This window comes from Phyllobates terribilis, unplaced genomic scaffold, assembly GCF_046119375.1.
Source record: "Phyllobates terribilis strain yellow unplaced genomic scaffold, ASM4611937v1 Scaffold_1017__1_contigs__length_469563, whole genome shotgun sequence".
Classification (NCBI taxonomy): domain Eukaryota; kingdom Metazoa; phylum Chordata; class Amphibia; order Anura; family Dendrobatidae; genus Phyllobates; species Phyllobates terribilis.
This window is the reverse complement of record NW_027363777.1, coordinates 174,617-189,396: the sequence shown is the minus strand read 5'-3', so window position 1 is coordinate 189,396 and position 14,780 is coordinate 174,617. Positions and strand designations below refer to the sequence as shown.

Here is a 14,780-nt window from a genome sequence, read left to right as displayed (position 1 = left end):
ACCCCCCGCCTTAATTGGTTCTCCTCCCTTCCAAAGGTGTTGAGGCGGGTGGGAACAGCAGGGGGTGAAGGTGCTGTGTTTAAAGAGGTGGAGTTATGCAGATCTAAAACGCGTGGATCGCAGCAGCAGCAAGCCGAAAAGTGCAGGCATGTAAGGGATCTAGAGGTTGACAACATGTCTTCTTAACGGGAGTCCAGGAGCTCATCTCCACAAATGGACTTTTCAGGATCCTTGGGTGGCTCCCTAGTTTGAAACCAATTCTGGTTATCGCTTCTCGGCCTTTTGGCTAAGATCAAGTGTAGTATCTGTTCTTATCAGTTTAATATCTGATACGTCCCCTATCTGGGGACCATATATTAAATGGATTTTTAGAACAGGGAGATGGAAAAAGAGCTTGCTCTGTCCACTCCACGCATTGACCTGGTATTGCAGTATCTCCAGGACCGGTGCACCCCTTCTTTAATGCAGTTTCTAAAATCAGAAAGAATTGAATTCAATGTTTTTTGTTCATTTTGCTTGTTTGTCGGATTTTGGGATGGACTCTTTGGCTTTGCTTTTCTTCTCCTCATTGGATTTTTCATGTTCAAAGTTGCAGAAGCCAGATTACAAGCTCATTTTGGTTCAACTTCAGCAACTGTGCATTGCATTGCCATGTAATGTGATGCAATGCTATCTTTCTAGCTCTCCCTTTTTACTTCCTTTTGGATAAACAGACATATTAGGCAAGCATTTTGGAGCTTTCACCTAAATAACTACAGGTGGTGAGATAAGCTGCACAATATAATTGACCTTTCAGTATATTGTTGCACACACACCATCTATTTAGCAAATGCCCTTGTTATCAACAGCAGCCTTTTAAACTCACCTGAGCTAACAGGTATGTGCGCTGGTTACTCTGCTGCGCTTAAAATTTCTTTTTTGGTTTGCTACAATGCCTTTTCTGAAACGTTGTCTCCTTCTACTGGAACACTGACTTCTTTCATTTAATGCCTGCAGACTATAAAAGAGAACCCAACCCAAAAAGTTTGGTTGATTAGTCTGTGGCATTCTGTTAAACTGTTGCTTATGGCGGTCTCTGTGAGCTTCTCAGCGACATTCAGCCAGCCAGGTATCCTGCCTGCAGTAGATGGAATGTGGCAATGGAACGCTGGCTGCGCGTGTCATAATAGGCTCTGAGCCTTTATATACCTGTGCACAGCAGCAGCCACCTTCAGTCTGCTGCTGGACAGCCAGCAGCAGCAGCAGCAGGAGAGGTATGTAATCAGGAGCCCTCCTGCTAAGGGTAGACAGCTGCTCGTTCCACCCCACCCCCCGCCTTAATTGGTTCTCCTCCCTTCCAACGGTGTTGAGGCGGGTGGGAACAGCAGGGGGTGAAGGTGCTGTGTTTAAAGAGGTGGAGTTATGCAGATCTAAAACGCGTGGATCGCAGCAGCATCAAGCCGAAAAGTGCAGGCATGTAAGGGATCTAGAGGTTGACAACATGTCTTCTTAACGGGAGTCCAGGAGCTCATCTCCACAAATGGACTTTTCAGGATCCTTGGGTGGCTCCGTAGTTTGAAACCAATTCTGGTTATCGCTTCTCGGCCTTTTGGCTAAGATCAAGTGTAGTATCTGTTCTTATCAGTTTAATATCTGATACGTCCCCTATCTGGGGACCATATATTAAATGGATTTTTAGAACAGGGAGATGGAAAAAGAGCTTGCTCTGTCCACTCCACGCATTGACCTGGTATTGCAGTATCTCCAGGACCGGTGCACCCCTTCTTTAATGCAGTTTCTAAAATCAGAAAGAATTGAATTCAATGTTTTTTGTTCATTTTGCTTGTTTGTCGGATTTTGGGATGGACTCTTTGGCTTTGCTTTTCTTCTCCTCATTGGATTTTTCATGTTCAAAGTTGCAGAAGCCAGATTACAAGCTCATTTTGGTTCAACTTCAGCAACTGTGCATTGCATTGCCATGTAATGTGATGCAATGCTATCTTTCTAGCTCTCCCTTTTTACTTCCTTTTGGATAAACAGACATATTAGGCAAGCATTTTGGAGCTTTCACCTAAATAACTACAGGTGGTGAGATAAGCTGCACAATATAATTGACCTTTCAGTATATTGTTGCACACACACCATCTATTTAGCAAATGCCCTTGTTATCAACAGCAGCCTTTTAAACTCACCTGAGCTAACAGGTATGTGCGCTGGTTACTCTGCTGCGCTTAAAATTTCTTTTTTGGTTTGCTACAATGCCTTTTCTGAAACGTTGTCTCCTTCTGCTGGAACACTGACTTCTTTCATTTAATGCCTGCAGACTATAAAAGAGAACCCAACCCAAAAAGTTTGGTTGATTAGTCTGTGGCATTCTGTTAAACTGTTGCTTATGGCGGTCTCTGTGAGCTTCTCAGCGACATTCAGCCAGCCAGGTATCCTGCCTGCAGTAGATGGAATGTGGCAATGGAACGCTGGCTGCGCGTGTCATAATAGGCTCTGAGCCTTTATATACCTGTGCACAGCAGCAGCCACCTTCAGTCTGCTGCTGGACAGCCAGCAGCAGCAGCAGCAGGAGAGGTATGTAATCAGGAGCCCTCCTGCTAAGGGTAGACAGCTGCTCGTTCCACCCCACCCCCCGCCTTAATTGGTTCTCCTCCCTTCCAACGGTGTTGAGGCGGGTGGGAACAGCAGGGGGTGAAGGTGCTGTGTTTAAAGAGGTGGAGTTATGCAGATCTAAAACGCGTGGATTGCAGCAGCAGCAAGCCGAAAAGTGCAGGCATGTAAGGGATCTAGAGGTTGACAACATGTCTTCTTAACGGGAGTCCAGGAGCTCATCTCCACAAATGGACTTTTCAGGATCCTTGGGTGGCTCCGTAGTTTGAAACCAATTCTGGTTATCGCTTCTCGGCCTTTTGGCTAAGATCAAGTGTAGTATCTGTTCTTATCAGTTTAATATCTGATACGTCCCCTATCTGGGGACCATATATTAAATGGATTTTTAGAACAGGGAGATGGAAAAAGAGCTTGCTCTGTCCACTCCACGCATTGACCTGGTATTGCAGTATCTCCAGGACCGGTGCACCCCTTCTTTAATGCAGTTTCTAAAATCAGAAAGAATTGAATTCAATGTTTTTTGTTCATTTTGCTTGTTTGTCGGATTTTGGGATGGACTCTTTGGCTTTGCTTTTCTTCTCCTCATTGGATTTTTCATGTTCAAAGTTGCAGAAGCCAGATTACAAGCTCATTTTGGTTCAACTTCAGCAACTGTGCATTGCATTGCCATGTAATGTGATGCAATGCTATCTTTCTAGCTCTCCCTTTTTACTTCCTTTTGGATAAACAGACATATTAGGCAAGCATTTTGGAGCTTTCACCTAAATAACTACAGGTGGTGAGATAAGCTGCACAATATAATTGACCTTTCAGTATATTGTTGCACACACACCATCTATTTAGCAAATGCCCTTGTTATCAACAGCAGCCTTTTAAACTCACCTGAGCTAACAGGTATGTGCGCTGGTTACTCTGCTGCGCTTAAAATTTCTTTTTTGGTTTGCTACAATGCCTTTTCTGAAACGTTGTCTCCTTCTGCTGGAACACTGACTTCTTTCATTTAATGCCTGCAGACTATAAAAGAGAACCCAACCCAAAAAGTTTGGTTGATTAGTCTGTGGCATTCTGTTAAACTGTTGCTTATGGCGGTCTCTGTGAGCTTCTCAGCGACATTCAGCCAGCCAGGTATCCTGCCTGCAGTAGATGGAATGTGGCAATGGAACGCTGGCTGCGCGTGTCATAATAGGCTCTGAGCCTTTATATACCTGTGCACAGCAGCAGCCACCTTCAGTCTGCTGCTGGACAGCCAGCAGCAGCAGCAGCAGGAGAGGTATGTAATCAGGAGCCCTCCTGCTAAGGGTAGACAGCTGCTCGTTCCACCCCACCCCCCGCCTTAATTGGTTCTCCTCCCTTCCAACGGTGTTGAGGCGGGTGGGAACAGCAGGGGGTGAAGGTGCTGTGTTTAAAGAGGTGGAGTTATGCAGATCTAAAACGCGTGGATTGCAGCAGCAGCAAGCCGAAAAGTGCAGGCATGTAAGGGATCTAGAGGTTGACAACATGTCTTCTTAACGGGAGTCCAGGAGCTCATCTCCACAAATGGACTTTTCAGGATCCTTGGGTGGCTCCGTAGTTTGAAACCAATTCTGGTTATCGCTTCTCGGCCTTTTGGCTAAGATCAAGTGTAGTATCTGTTCTTATCAGTTTAATATCTGATACGTCCCCTATCTGGGGACCATATATTAAATGGATTTTTAGAACAGGGAGATGGAAAAAGAGCTTGCTCTGTCCACTCCACGCATTGACCTGGTATTGCAGTATCTCCAGGACCGGTGCACCCCTTCTTTAATGCAGTTTCTAAAATCAGAAAGAATTGAATTCAATGTTTTTTGTTCATTTTGCTTGTTTGTCGGATTTTGGGATGGACTCTTTGGCTTTGCTTTTCTTCTCCTCATTGGATTTTTCATGTTCAAAGTTGCAGAAGCCAGATTACAAGCTCATTTTGGTTCAACTTCAGCAACTGTGCATTGCATTGCCATGTAATGTGATGCAATGCTATCTTTCTAGCTCTCCCTTTTTACTTCCTTTTGGATAAACAGACATATTAGGCAAGCATTTTGGAGCTTTCACCTAAATAACTACAGGTGGTGAGATAAGCTGCACAATATAATTGACCTTTCAGTATATTGTTGCACACACACCATCTATTTAGCAAATGCCCTTGTTATCAACAGCAGCCTTTTAAACTCACCTGAGCTAATAGGTATGTGCGCTGGTTACTCTGCTGCGCTTAAAATTTCTTTTTTGGTTTGCTACAATGCCTTTTCTGAAACGTTGTCTCCTTCTGCTGGAACACTGACTTCTTTCATTTAATGCCTGCAGACTATAAAAGACAACCCAACCCAAAAAGTTTGGTTGATTAGTCTGTGGCATTCTGTTAAACTGTTGCTTATGGCGGTCTCTGTGAGCTTCTCAGCGACATTCAGCCAGCCAGGTATCCTGCCTGCAGTAGATGGAATGTGGCAATGGAACGCTGGCTGCGCGTGTCATAATAGGCTCTGAGCCTTTATATACCTGTGCACAGCAGCAGCCACCTTCAGTCTGCTGCTGGACAGCCAGCAGCAGCAGCAGCAGGAGAGGTATGTAATCAGGAGCCCTCCTGCTAAGGGTAGACAGCTGCTCGTTCCACCCCACCCCCCGCCTTAATTGGTTCTCCTCCCTTCCAACGGTGTTGAGGCGGGTGGGAACAGCAGGGGGTGAAGGTGCTGTGTTTAAAGAGGTGGAGTTATGCAGATCTAAAACGCGTGGATTGCAGCAGCAGCAAGCCGAAAAGTGCAGGCATGTAAGGGATCTAGAGGTTGACAACATGTCTTCTTAACGGGAGTCCAGGAGCTCATCTCCACAAATGGACTTTTCAGGATCCTTGGGTGGCTCCGTAGTTTGAAACCAATTCTGGTTATCGCTTCTCGGCCTTTTGGCAAGATCAGTGGTGGTTTTCTGCTGCTGGTGTTGTTTGGAGGGCAGTTGTGACTGGGGTTCCCCCTTGTGGGGCCCTAGTGTGCGATTGAGCGGCGATTGTGTTTATCTGCTGTAAAAATGGTGGAGAAAACACGTGGATTAGAGGACTCGGTCCGTCTGAAGGTGGCTGCAGGTCATGAAGGAGAAATCGGTTTGGACCAAGTTTGCGTTGATGTCTTGAAGAACATTAATGGCTTGAAGGTAACGGATGTATTGGCACTGCAGGATTTTCAGAAACAAGGAATTTATGATATCACTTTTGTTTCTTTGAGTATTTGCCAGAGAGTCTACATGGAGTTGGTACGAATGAAGGAAGAAAAGGAATTGAAATGCCTAGAGTTTATTGCACTGGAACCTCTGTTCCAGCAGACATATAAGTATGTGGTTGTGCACATGTATAACCCTAAAGTTCCGGATGAGACTGTTTCCAATTTTTTAGCTCGGTATTGTAGTGAGGTTAAATTTTTGGGAAGAATGAAGAACAAATACAATTATCTAAATGGCAAGAGGAGATATGTTGTAAAACTGAGACCGGATGATAGAGCTATTGGGGGTGCCAAAGCATTCCTGCACAGTTTTCTATCGGAGGAGAAAGGGGATTTTGTTTTTATAATGGACAGATGGAATATTGTAGGAAGTGTCATGAGTTTGGACATGTTCAGAAAGATTGTCCAGTGCAAGGTGATGTTTGTAGAGGTTGTGGGAAATCTGGGCATGTTGCAAGTGGTTGCCCAATGAATAAGGTGTGTGATTTGTGTGGACATGCAGATCACCTTGCAAGGAAATGTAGATTGTGGGCTCAGATTCCTAGGTCACAGGTGGACGCTGAAGAGAGGCAGAAGAAGACTCGGCAGGAAAGTGGGGAGGAGGGCGAAGGCTCAGACTCAGAGGGGGAAAGCCAAAAACAAGATGGTGGTAGGGGAAGAGACCATGCGGTGCCCAAGATGGAGGAAAAGGGGCGGAGCCAGAAGAAAGTTGGTTTGAGGGAGGGGCTGGAAGTAATAAACAAAGTAGCTGATGTGCATGGCCCGGGTGATGGGATGGATTTGTCTAATATGGCGGAGTCAGTGAATCCTGTTTTGGGAAGAGATGGGGGTGAGGAAATGGAGGTTTTGGAGGAGGAGGATTCTGATTCGGATGGAACTATAACCCCTCAGCAGCGTGATAGGGTTAACAGTGATTGGAGTGAAAATGAGGAGGAAGATGATGGCAAGGAGGAGAGTTATGCCTCCGTGATTAAAAGAAGTAAGGTGGAGGGGTGTTGGTCTGGGGGGCAGGAAGATCCAGTCTCCCTAAGACCAGGTTATTCTAACAGGGACTCGAGTTCTGAGTCGCCTGATATACGTAGAAAAGTGGGTGGCAGGAGTGGGTTTTCTCCTGGTTCATGATGGATCGGGTATGGTGGAGATTTTTTCCTGTTGTTATGATGGCGTTGTGTGTTGCTTCTCTGAATGTACGAGGGATTGGTTCTGCTTGTAGGAGAGCAGGGATACTGGAGTACATTGAGAGTGTGAATGCAGATATTGTCTGTCTGCAGGAATGTGTAATTAAATCTGCCCCGCATGAGAGTGAGTGGAATAAGGGGCAATCTTTTTGGTCCCCATGCTCAGAAAACAGGAATGAAGGGGTGGGCATTTTACTGTGTAATTCCAGTCTAAAGGTTTTAGAGTTTAAAGTAATCATACCTGGGAGATGTTTGTTTTTATTAGTGGATTTTTTAGGTCAGCGGGTACGGGTTTTTAATGTTTATGCCCCTGCTGATAAACAAGCAAGAGTTGGGTTTTTGGAGTCTCTAAAGTTGTTTTTACCAGGCAGAGACTTCACTATAGTGGCTGGAGATTTTAATTGTGTCAGATCCGCAAAAGATCGTAAGAGCTCTACGGAAGGTAGGACTGATGTTACGTCTAATATTTTAAATCAGATTGTGCAGGATTTACGCTACACGGATGCTGGTCTGATGGTTGGGCCAAGTGATAAGTTCACATACATATCAGACAGTGGACGTAGTGTTTCCCGAATTGACTATTTTTTTATGTCTGAAGGGATTAAGGTGGCCAAGTGCAACCACGTGATGACGACTTTTTCTGACCACAAGATGATAGTGGTAGATCTGTGTATAGCTGAGTCCCTGGCTTTTGGAAAGGGACTCTGGAAGCTGAACGTAAGCCTGCTGGAAGAGGAGAGTGTTAAGGTTGGTTTTAATAAAGTGTTTTTGTCTTGTGTGTCTGAACAGCACCTTTTTAAAGATTTGCTAGAGTGGTGGGACTGGGCTAAGGAGAAATTTGCATGTTATTTTAAAGGGGTGTGTTTTAGGAGAGCGAAAGCCAAAAGGGATCATGATGCTGCTGTTATTTCAAAATTGGAAGTACTCCATAAGTTTAAGAGAGCGGGGATGGAGGTGGATAAAGAGATTGCAGATTTGAAGGACGAACTGAAGAAGATACTTATTGAAAAAGGGAAGACTATTATGTTTAAGGCAAAAATAAAGCACATGGAGGAAAATGAGCAATGTTCGAGATACTTTTTTAAAAAATGTTTTAAACCTAAAGGGGTTTTTAAGTCTGTTTTTTCTCCTGCAGGGGAGGTATCTGGGGATGAGATGATTGGCAGTATTCTTTCCTTTTATGAAACACTCTTCTCTAACGATAGTAGAGCCAGTGATGCGGAAATTAATGATTATTGCAAAGTATTAACTAATAATATTCCTGAGGAGAAAATTGGGTTTTTAAGTGAGGAGGTTGGGAAAGATGAAATTAGACGGGCAGTGGATGGCTTGGCGAAAGGCAAGACGCCAGGCTGTGATGGTCTTCCTGCTGAATTTTATGTTAGATTTTGGGATATTATAGGTGTGGAGTTTTCCCGGGTGGTGCAATATGGTTTTACTCATGGGATTTTATCGGTTTCTATGCGTAGGGGGATTGTTACGCTGATTCATAAGAAAGGGGACATGAGGGATATTAAAAATTGGAGGCCCATAACATTGTTAAACAGTGATTACAAAATTATTTCTAAAATTGTGGCTGGTAGACTGGCAGATGTGATAGGTGATATGGTGGGGGAGTATCAGGCATGTGCAGTGCCTGGTAGGAAAATTTCAGATAATTTGCTGCTTCTAAGAGACTTAATTTATCAGGCTAATTTGAATAAGAATGCTCTTTTGTTACAGTCGGTGGACCTGGAGAAAGCCTTTGATAAAATATCACATAGATTTTTGTTCTCTGCTTTAAGTCACCTTGGTGTTCCGGATAAATTATTGATGGTCATTAAGAGTTTTTATTGTGGGGTCAGTAGCCAAATTTTAGTTAATGGGCATGTGAGTTCCAGTTTTAATATTTTATCGGGAGTTAGGCAGGGTTGTCCCCTGTCACCAATTCTTTTTATCTGTGTGGTGGAGGCCCTTTTAAAAAGTGTGCAAGTTGACAAGTGTGTGGCTGGTGTTTTTATTCCTGGGGGATCCGGGGGTCCAGTCAAGTCTTTAAGTTATATGGATGATATTGTTTTTACTTGTGGTTCACAGGCGGATCTCAATAGAGTGAATTTGCACGTAAGGATTTTTTGTTGTGTGGCTGGTATGGCGGTGAATTGGGGAAAGTGCCAGCTTTGTAACTTTGGGAGGCAGGTTGAGGTTAACGTGGCAGGAGTGGAGAGTAGGGAGGAAATTGAGGTTCTTGGTGTCATCTTTGAGAAGGAACTGAAAGGGAAAAGCAGCCTGAAGATTCTAGAAGACAAAATGGATCAGAAGTTGAACTTTTGGAAACTAAGGAACCTGTCGCTGAGAGGGAAAGTGCTGGTAATCAAGTCTGTGATTCTCCCGCTTCTGCTGTACACTGCTTTGATTTTCCCACCTGCTGTGCTTTGGACAAAGAGAGTGACAAGGAAACTGTTTGTGTTTTTTTGGGGATCCAAAATGGAGAAACTAAGAAGAGGAATGGTTATGTGTTCTGTGGAAAATGGGGGTTGTGATTTTCCTAACATTGACTTATTTTTAAGAATGCATTATTTTTTGAACATTTATAAATTATCCCAGTGCAATAACAGGACTGCGGACATGTGCAAATATTTAGCAGGACGGCTTTTCCAGAAATGGAGCTGGTGTGAGAAGGATTTAAGAAAACCAGTTTCGTTTGTGATACCGTTTTTTTATGTGGTGCTTAGGTCCTTCTATGATCAAAATGGGATAAGCTCCATGGTTAGACCGGACAAAAAACTGATTGTCTCAGGTATTAAGAAGAAGGAGATGTTATGTGATGTGCCGTTTTGTAATAATGCACAGTCTGGACAGGTGTGGAAGCTTTTTTTCATGCGTGGAATCAGCAACAGACAGAAGGATGTAACCTGGATGGCGTTGCATGGATGCTTGCCAACAAGAGCTTTTTTGAATGACCGGGGGATAAAGGTTCAAGAACTATGTCCTAGGGAAGGTTGCAATAAGGTGGAAACAATACAGCATATTTTTTGGGACTGTTTTTTTGCTAAAAAAGTTTTTACCTTGTTGTCACGTATGTTTGTTGCTTTAGTTGGTTTTCATTGTTTCGATTTTGAAAGGATTTTAATAGGTCAAGATTTTAAGTACTCGCAAAGGAAGCGGGCAAGCTGGATTATTTTTGTCATATATAAAGAGGTTTTATGGGACGTTCGGAATTTGGTGATTTTTAAAAAGATTGTTTTTTCCCCCATGGAATGCAGAAAGATTTTTCTTGCTAGACTGTTTTATGCCTATTTATTGGATAAAAAGAAGTATGGTGAGACAGCAGCAGAGGCACTCTGGAACTTTTCACATTGGACTTCTTACAGTAAGTAACAGTTAATTGCAGGGTTGTGTTTTTTGGGATTTTGTTTTTGTTTTTCCGAATGATGATTTGAGAACCCGTTATGTGAATATGCGCTATGATGCATAAATTAATGTGGGTCTTAATCTGAGGAAAAAAAAAAAAAAAAAAAAATCTGTTCTTATCAGTTTAATATTTGATACGTCCCCTATCTGGGGACCATATATTAAATGGATTTTTAGAACAGGGAGATGGAAAAAGAGCTTGCTCTGTCCACTCCACGCATTGACCTGGTATTGCAGTATCTCCAGGACCGGTGCACCCCTTCTTTAATGCAGTTTCTAAAATCAGAAAGAATTGAATTCAATGTTTTTTGTTCATTTTGCTTGTTTGTCGGATTTTGGGATGGACTCTTTGGCTTTGCTTTTCTTCTCCTCATTGGATTTTTCATGTTCAAAGTTGCAGAAGCCAGATTACAAGCTCATTTTGGTTCAACTTCAGTAACTGTGCATTGCATTGCCATGTAATGTGATGCAATGCTATCTTTCTAGCTCTCCCTTTTTACTTCCTTTTGGATAAACAGACATATTAGGCAAGCATTTTGGAGCTTTCACCTAAATAACTACAGGTGGTGAGATAAGCTGCACAATATAATTGACCTTTCAGTATATTGTTGCACACACACCATCTATTTAGCAAATGCCCTTGTTATCAACAGCAGCCTTTTAAACTCACCTGAGCTAACAGGTATGTGCGCTGGTTACTCTGCTGCGCTTAAAATTTCTTTTTTGGTTTGCTACAATGCCTTTTCTGAAACGTTGTCTCCTTCTGCTGGAACACTGACTTCTTTCATTTAATGCCTGCAGACTATAAAAGAGAACCCAACCCAAAAAGTTTGGTTGATTAGTCTGTGGCATTCTGTTAAACTGTTGCTTATGGCGGTCTCTGTGAGCTTCTCAGCGACATTCAGCCAGCCAGGTATCCTGCCTGCAGTAGATGGAATGTGGCAATGGAACGCTGGCTGCGCGTGTCATAATAGGCTCTGAGCCTTTATATACCTGTGCACAGCAGCAGCCACCTTCAGTCTGCTGCTGGACAGCCAGCAGCAGCAGCAGCAGGAGAGGTATGTAATCAGGAGCCCTCCTGCTAAGGGTAGACAGCTGCTCGTTCCACCCCACCCCCCGCCTTAATTGGTTCTCCTCCCTTCCAACGGTGTTGAGGCGGGTGGGAACAGCAGGGGGTGAAGGTGCTGTGTTTAAAGAGGTGGAGTTATGCAGATCTAAAACGCGTGGATTGCAGCAGCAGCAAGCCGAAAAGTGCAGGCATGTAAGGGATCTAGAGGTTGACAACATGTCTTCTTAACGGGAGTCCAGGAGCTCATCTCCACAAATGGACTTTTCAGGATCCTTGGGTGGCTCCGTAGTTTGAAACCAATTCTGGTTATCGCTTCTCGGCCTTTTGGCTAAGATCAAGTGTAGTATCTGTTCTTATCAGTTTAATATCTGATACGTCCCCTATCTGGGGACCAAATGTAGCACCCTGAGGATTCGGCTGCTACAGGGGTATTGCACCTCAACCCAGAGGTGTGATATTCCACTCCCGGGTAAGGATGGAGTGTGGGACTGAGCTCGGTAGGCTGCATGCACTACACACATCCCATTTCCGGAGGGCAGACCAACGGTACTCCCACTTAGAAATGTGCAGGTACGACCGAGTCTGTCCTTGGCTGGAGTGGGAGGGGGGGTGGTACATCCCAAGTAGTGTAGGGGCAGATAGGGGGAGCAGCCTGGGTAAAGATAGGAGCTCATTGGGTGCTGGTCACCTGAGCTCACACATAGAGGGTGTATATAAGGTGGGCACCAACTAAGATCAGGGTCAGATGCAGAGAACAAGTCAGCGAGCAAAGGAGAAGAAAGACCCAGAGTGAGAGAGGAGAAGAGAGAGAGACCCAGAGGGGGAAACAGCAGAAAAGGACTCCAAGAACCCAACTTAAATCCCCGGGTGAAGAGTCGGCACAGGGTACCGGAACCCAAGCTGGTGGGGGCATAAAACACACCCTAGCCAGAGACCGGAGGCCGTGGGCAGCATCTGCCACGGCCACCCACCACATCCACCCCGAAGGCACACCACATGAAGGGTCAGGGAACCCAAGGCCAAGGGTGTCCCAACAGAAGGCCCGAGGGAGCTGGACCTAGGTGGATCACTGGTGGGGACGGCCAGAGAACGGGACAGAAGGAGAGCTCAGGGCCACGCTCCGGACTTGTTTGGGGGTTGGCTGGATCCAGGACCTGGTGGACGCAGCACGGCTCGGGTGGTCACTCGAAGCTGGAGTGACCAGTACAACATCTGCAGTAAGTAAACACCCTTAACTGCACAACCCGACTCTGTCTTCATTGCCGTCTGCACTGCACCACCACAACCCCCATCCTCTGCACCTGTCCCCCCTGAGGCTATACCCCTCCCGTTGGGGGTTATCCCACCAAGCTGCGCACCCACCATCAGCCTCAGCGGACCCTGCTGCAGCGGCGGCCACAGTGACCGCATCACAACGGGTGGCGTAGTCGACACAAAAGAACTCTTAATAACATCTGTAGGACTGCCACATAACACTGAGTTTGACGCCCTGGGCACGGGCCGGGTCACAGCCGCTCGGAGACTACAACCCCCCATCTGATCCGGTGCCGGGTATTCCCCTCAAAAAGGAATATGTCCCAGGGGGCGCGTCACATATATTAAATGGATTTTTAGAACAGGGAGATGGAAAAAGAGCTTGCTCTGTCCACTCCACGCATTGACCTGGTATTGCAGTATCTCCAGGACCGGTGCACCCCTTCTTTAATGCAGTTTCTAAAATCAGAAAGAATTGAATTCAATGTTTTTTGTTCATTTTGCTTGTTTGTCGGATTTTGGGATGGACTCTTTGGCTTTGCTTTTCTTCTCCTCATTGGATTTTTCATGTTCAAAGTTGCAGAAGCCAGATTACAAGCTCATTTTGGTTCAACTTCAGCAACTGTGCATTGCATTGCCATGTAATGTGATGCAATGCTATCTTTCTAGCTCTCCCTTTTTACTTCCTTTTGGATAAACAGACATATTAGGCAAGCATTTTGGAGCTTTCACCTAAATAACTACAGGTGGTGAGATAAGCTGCACAATATAATTGACCTTTCAGTATATTGTTGCACACACACCATCTATTTAGCAAATGCCCTTGTTATCAACAGCAGCCTTTTAAACTCACCTGAGCTAACAGGTATGTGCGCTGGTTACTCTGCTGCGCTTAAAATTTCTTTTTTGGTTTGCTACAATGCCTTTTCTGAAACGTTGTCTCCTTCTGCTGGAACACTGACTTCTTTCATTTAATGCCTGCAGACTATAAAAGAGAACCCAACCCAAAAAGTTTGGTTGATTAGTCTGTGGCATTCTGTTAAACTGTTGCTTATGGCGGTCTCTGTGAGCTTCTCAGCGACATTCAGCCAGCCAGGTATCCTGCCTGCAGTAGATGGAATGTGGCAATGGAACGCTGGCTGCGCGTGTCATAATAGGCTTTGAGCCTTTATATACCTGTGCACAGCAGCAGCCACCTTCAGTCTGCTGCTGGACAGCCAGCAGCAGCAGCAGCAGCAGGAGAGGTATGTAATCAGGAGCCCTCCTGCTAAGGGTAGACAGCTGCTCGTTCCACCCCACCCCCCGCCTTAATTGGTTCTCCTCCCTTCCAACGGTGTTGAGGCGGGTGGGAACAGCAGGGGGTGAAGGTGCTGTGTTTAAAGAGGTGGAGTTATGCAGATCTAAAACGCGTGGATTGCAGCAGCAGCAAGCCGAAAAGTGCAGGCATGTAAGGGATCTAGAGGTTGACAACATGTCTTCTTAACGGGAGTCCAGGAGCTCATCTCCACAAATGGACTTTTCAGGATCCTTGGGTGGCTCCGTAGTTTGAAACCAATTCTGGTTATCGCTTCTCGGCCTTTTGGCTAAGATCAAGTGTAGTATCTGTTCTTATCAGTTTAATATCTGATACGTCCCCTATCTGGGGACCATATATTAAATGGATTTTTAGAACAGGGAGATGGAAAAAGAGCTTGCTCTGTCCACTCCACGCATTGACCTGGTATTGCAGTATCTCCAGGACCCGCGCACCCCTTCTTTAATGCAGTTTCTAAAATCAGAAAGAATTGAATTCAATGTTTTTTGTTCATTTTGCTTGTTTGTCGGATTTTGGGATGGACTCTTTGGCTTTGCTTTTCTTCTCCTCATTGGATTTTTCATGTTCAAAGTTGCAGAAGCCAGATTACAAGCTCATTTTGGTTCAACTTCAGCAACTGTGCATTGCATTGCCATGTAATGTGATGCAATGCTATCTTTCTAGCTCTCCCTTTTTACTTCCTTTTGGATAAACAGACATATTAGGCAAGCATTTTGGAGCTTTCACCTAAATAACTACAGGTGGTGAGATAAGCTGCA

The 14,780-nt window shown here is 44.8% G+C and overlaps 5 non-coding genes and 3 pseudogenes across 5 annotated transcripts; all 8 read left to right on the top strand.

Moving 5' to 3' along the window:
• The first annotated feature begins 266 nt into the window (after positions 1–266).
• LOC141241426 (U2 spliceosomal RNA) lies at positions 267–457 on the top strand. Its single transcript, XR_012306167.1, has one exon. It is a non-coding gene; the product is annotated as a U2 spliceosomal RNA (small nuclear RNA).
• A 1,115-nt stretch (positions 458–1,572) lies between these two features.
• Positions 1,573–1,763, top strand: LOC141241425 (U2 spliceosomal RNA). Its single transcript, XR_012306166.1, has one exon. It is a non-coding gene; the product is annotated as a U2 spliceosomal RNA (small nuclear RNA).
• A 1,115-nt stretch (positions 1,764–2,878) lies between these two features.
• LOC141241424 (U2 spliceosomal RNA) lies at positions 2,879–3,069 on the top strand. Its single transcript, XR_012306165.1, has one exon. It is a non-coding gene; the product is annotated as a U2 spliceosomal RNA (small nuclear RNA).
• A 1,115-nt stretch (positions 3,070–4,184) lies between these two features.
• LOC141241423 (U2 spliceosomal RNA) lies at positions 4,185–4,375 on the top strand. Its single transcript, XR_012306164.1, has one exon. It is a non-coding gene; the product is annotated as a U2 spliceosomal RNA (small nuclear RNA).
• A 6,069-nt stretch (positions 4,376–10,444) lies between these two features.
• Positions 10,445–10,646, top strand: LOC141241629 (U2 spliceosomal RNA; annotated as a pseudogene).
• Positions 10,647–11,761: 1,115 nt separating this feature from the next.
• On the top strand, positions 11,762–11,862 carry LOC141241631 (U2 spliceosomal RNA; annotated as a pseudogene).
• Positions 11,863–13,023: 1,161 nt separating this feature from the next.
• Positions 13,024–13,152, top strand: LOC141241632 (U2 spliceosomal RNA; annotated as a pseudogene).
• A 1,118-nt stretch (positions 13,153–14,270) lies between these two features.
• On the top strand, positions 14,271–14,461 carry LOC141241587 (U2 spliceosomal RNA). The gene has a single exon (XR_012306323.1). It is a non-coding gene; the product is annotated as a U2 spliceosomal RNA (small nuclear RNA).
• Positions 14,462–14,780: the final 319 nt, after the last annotated feature.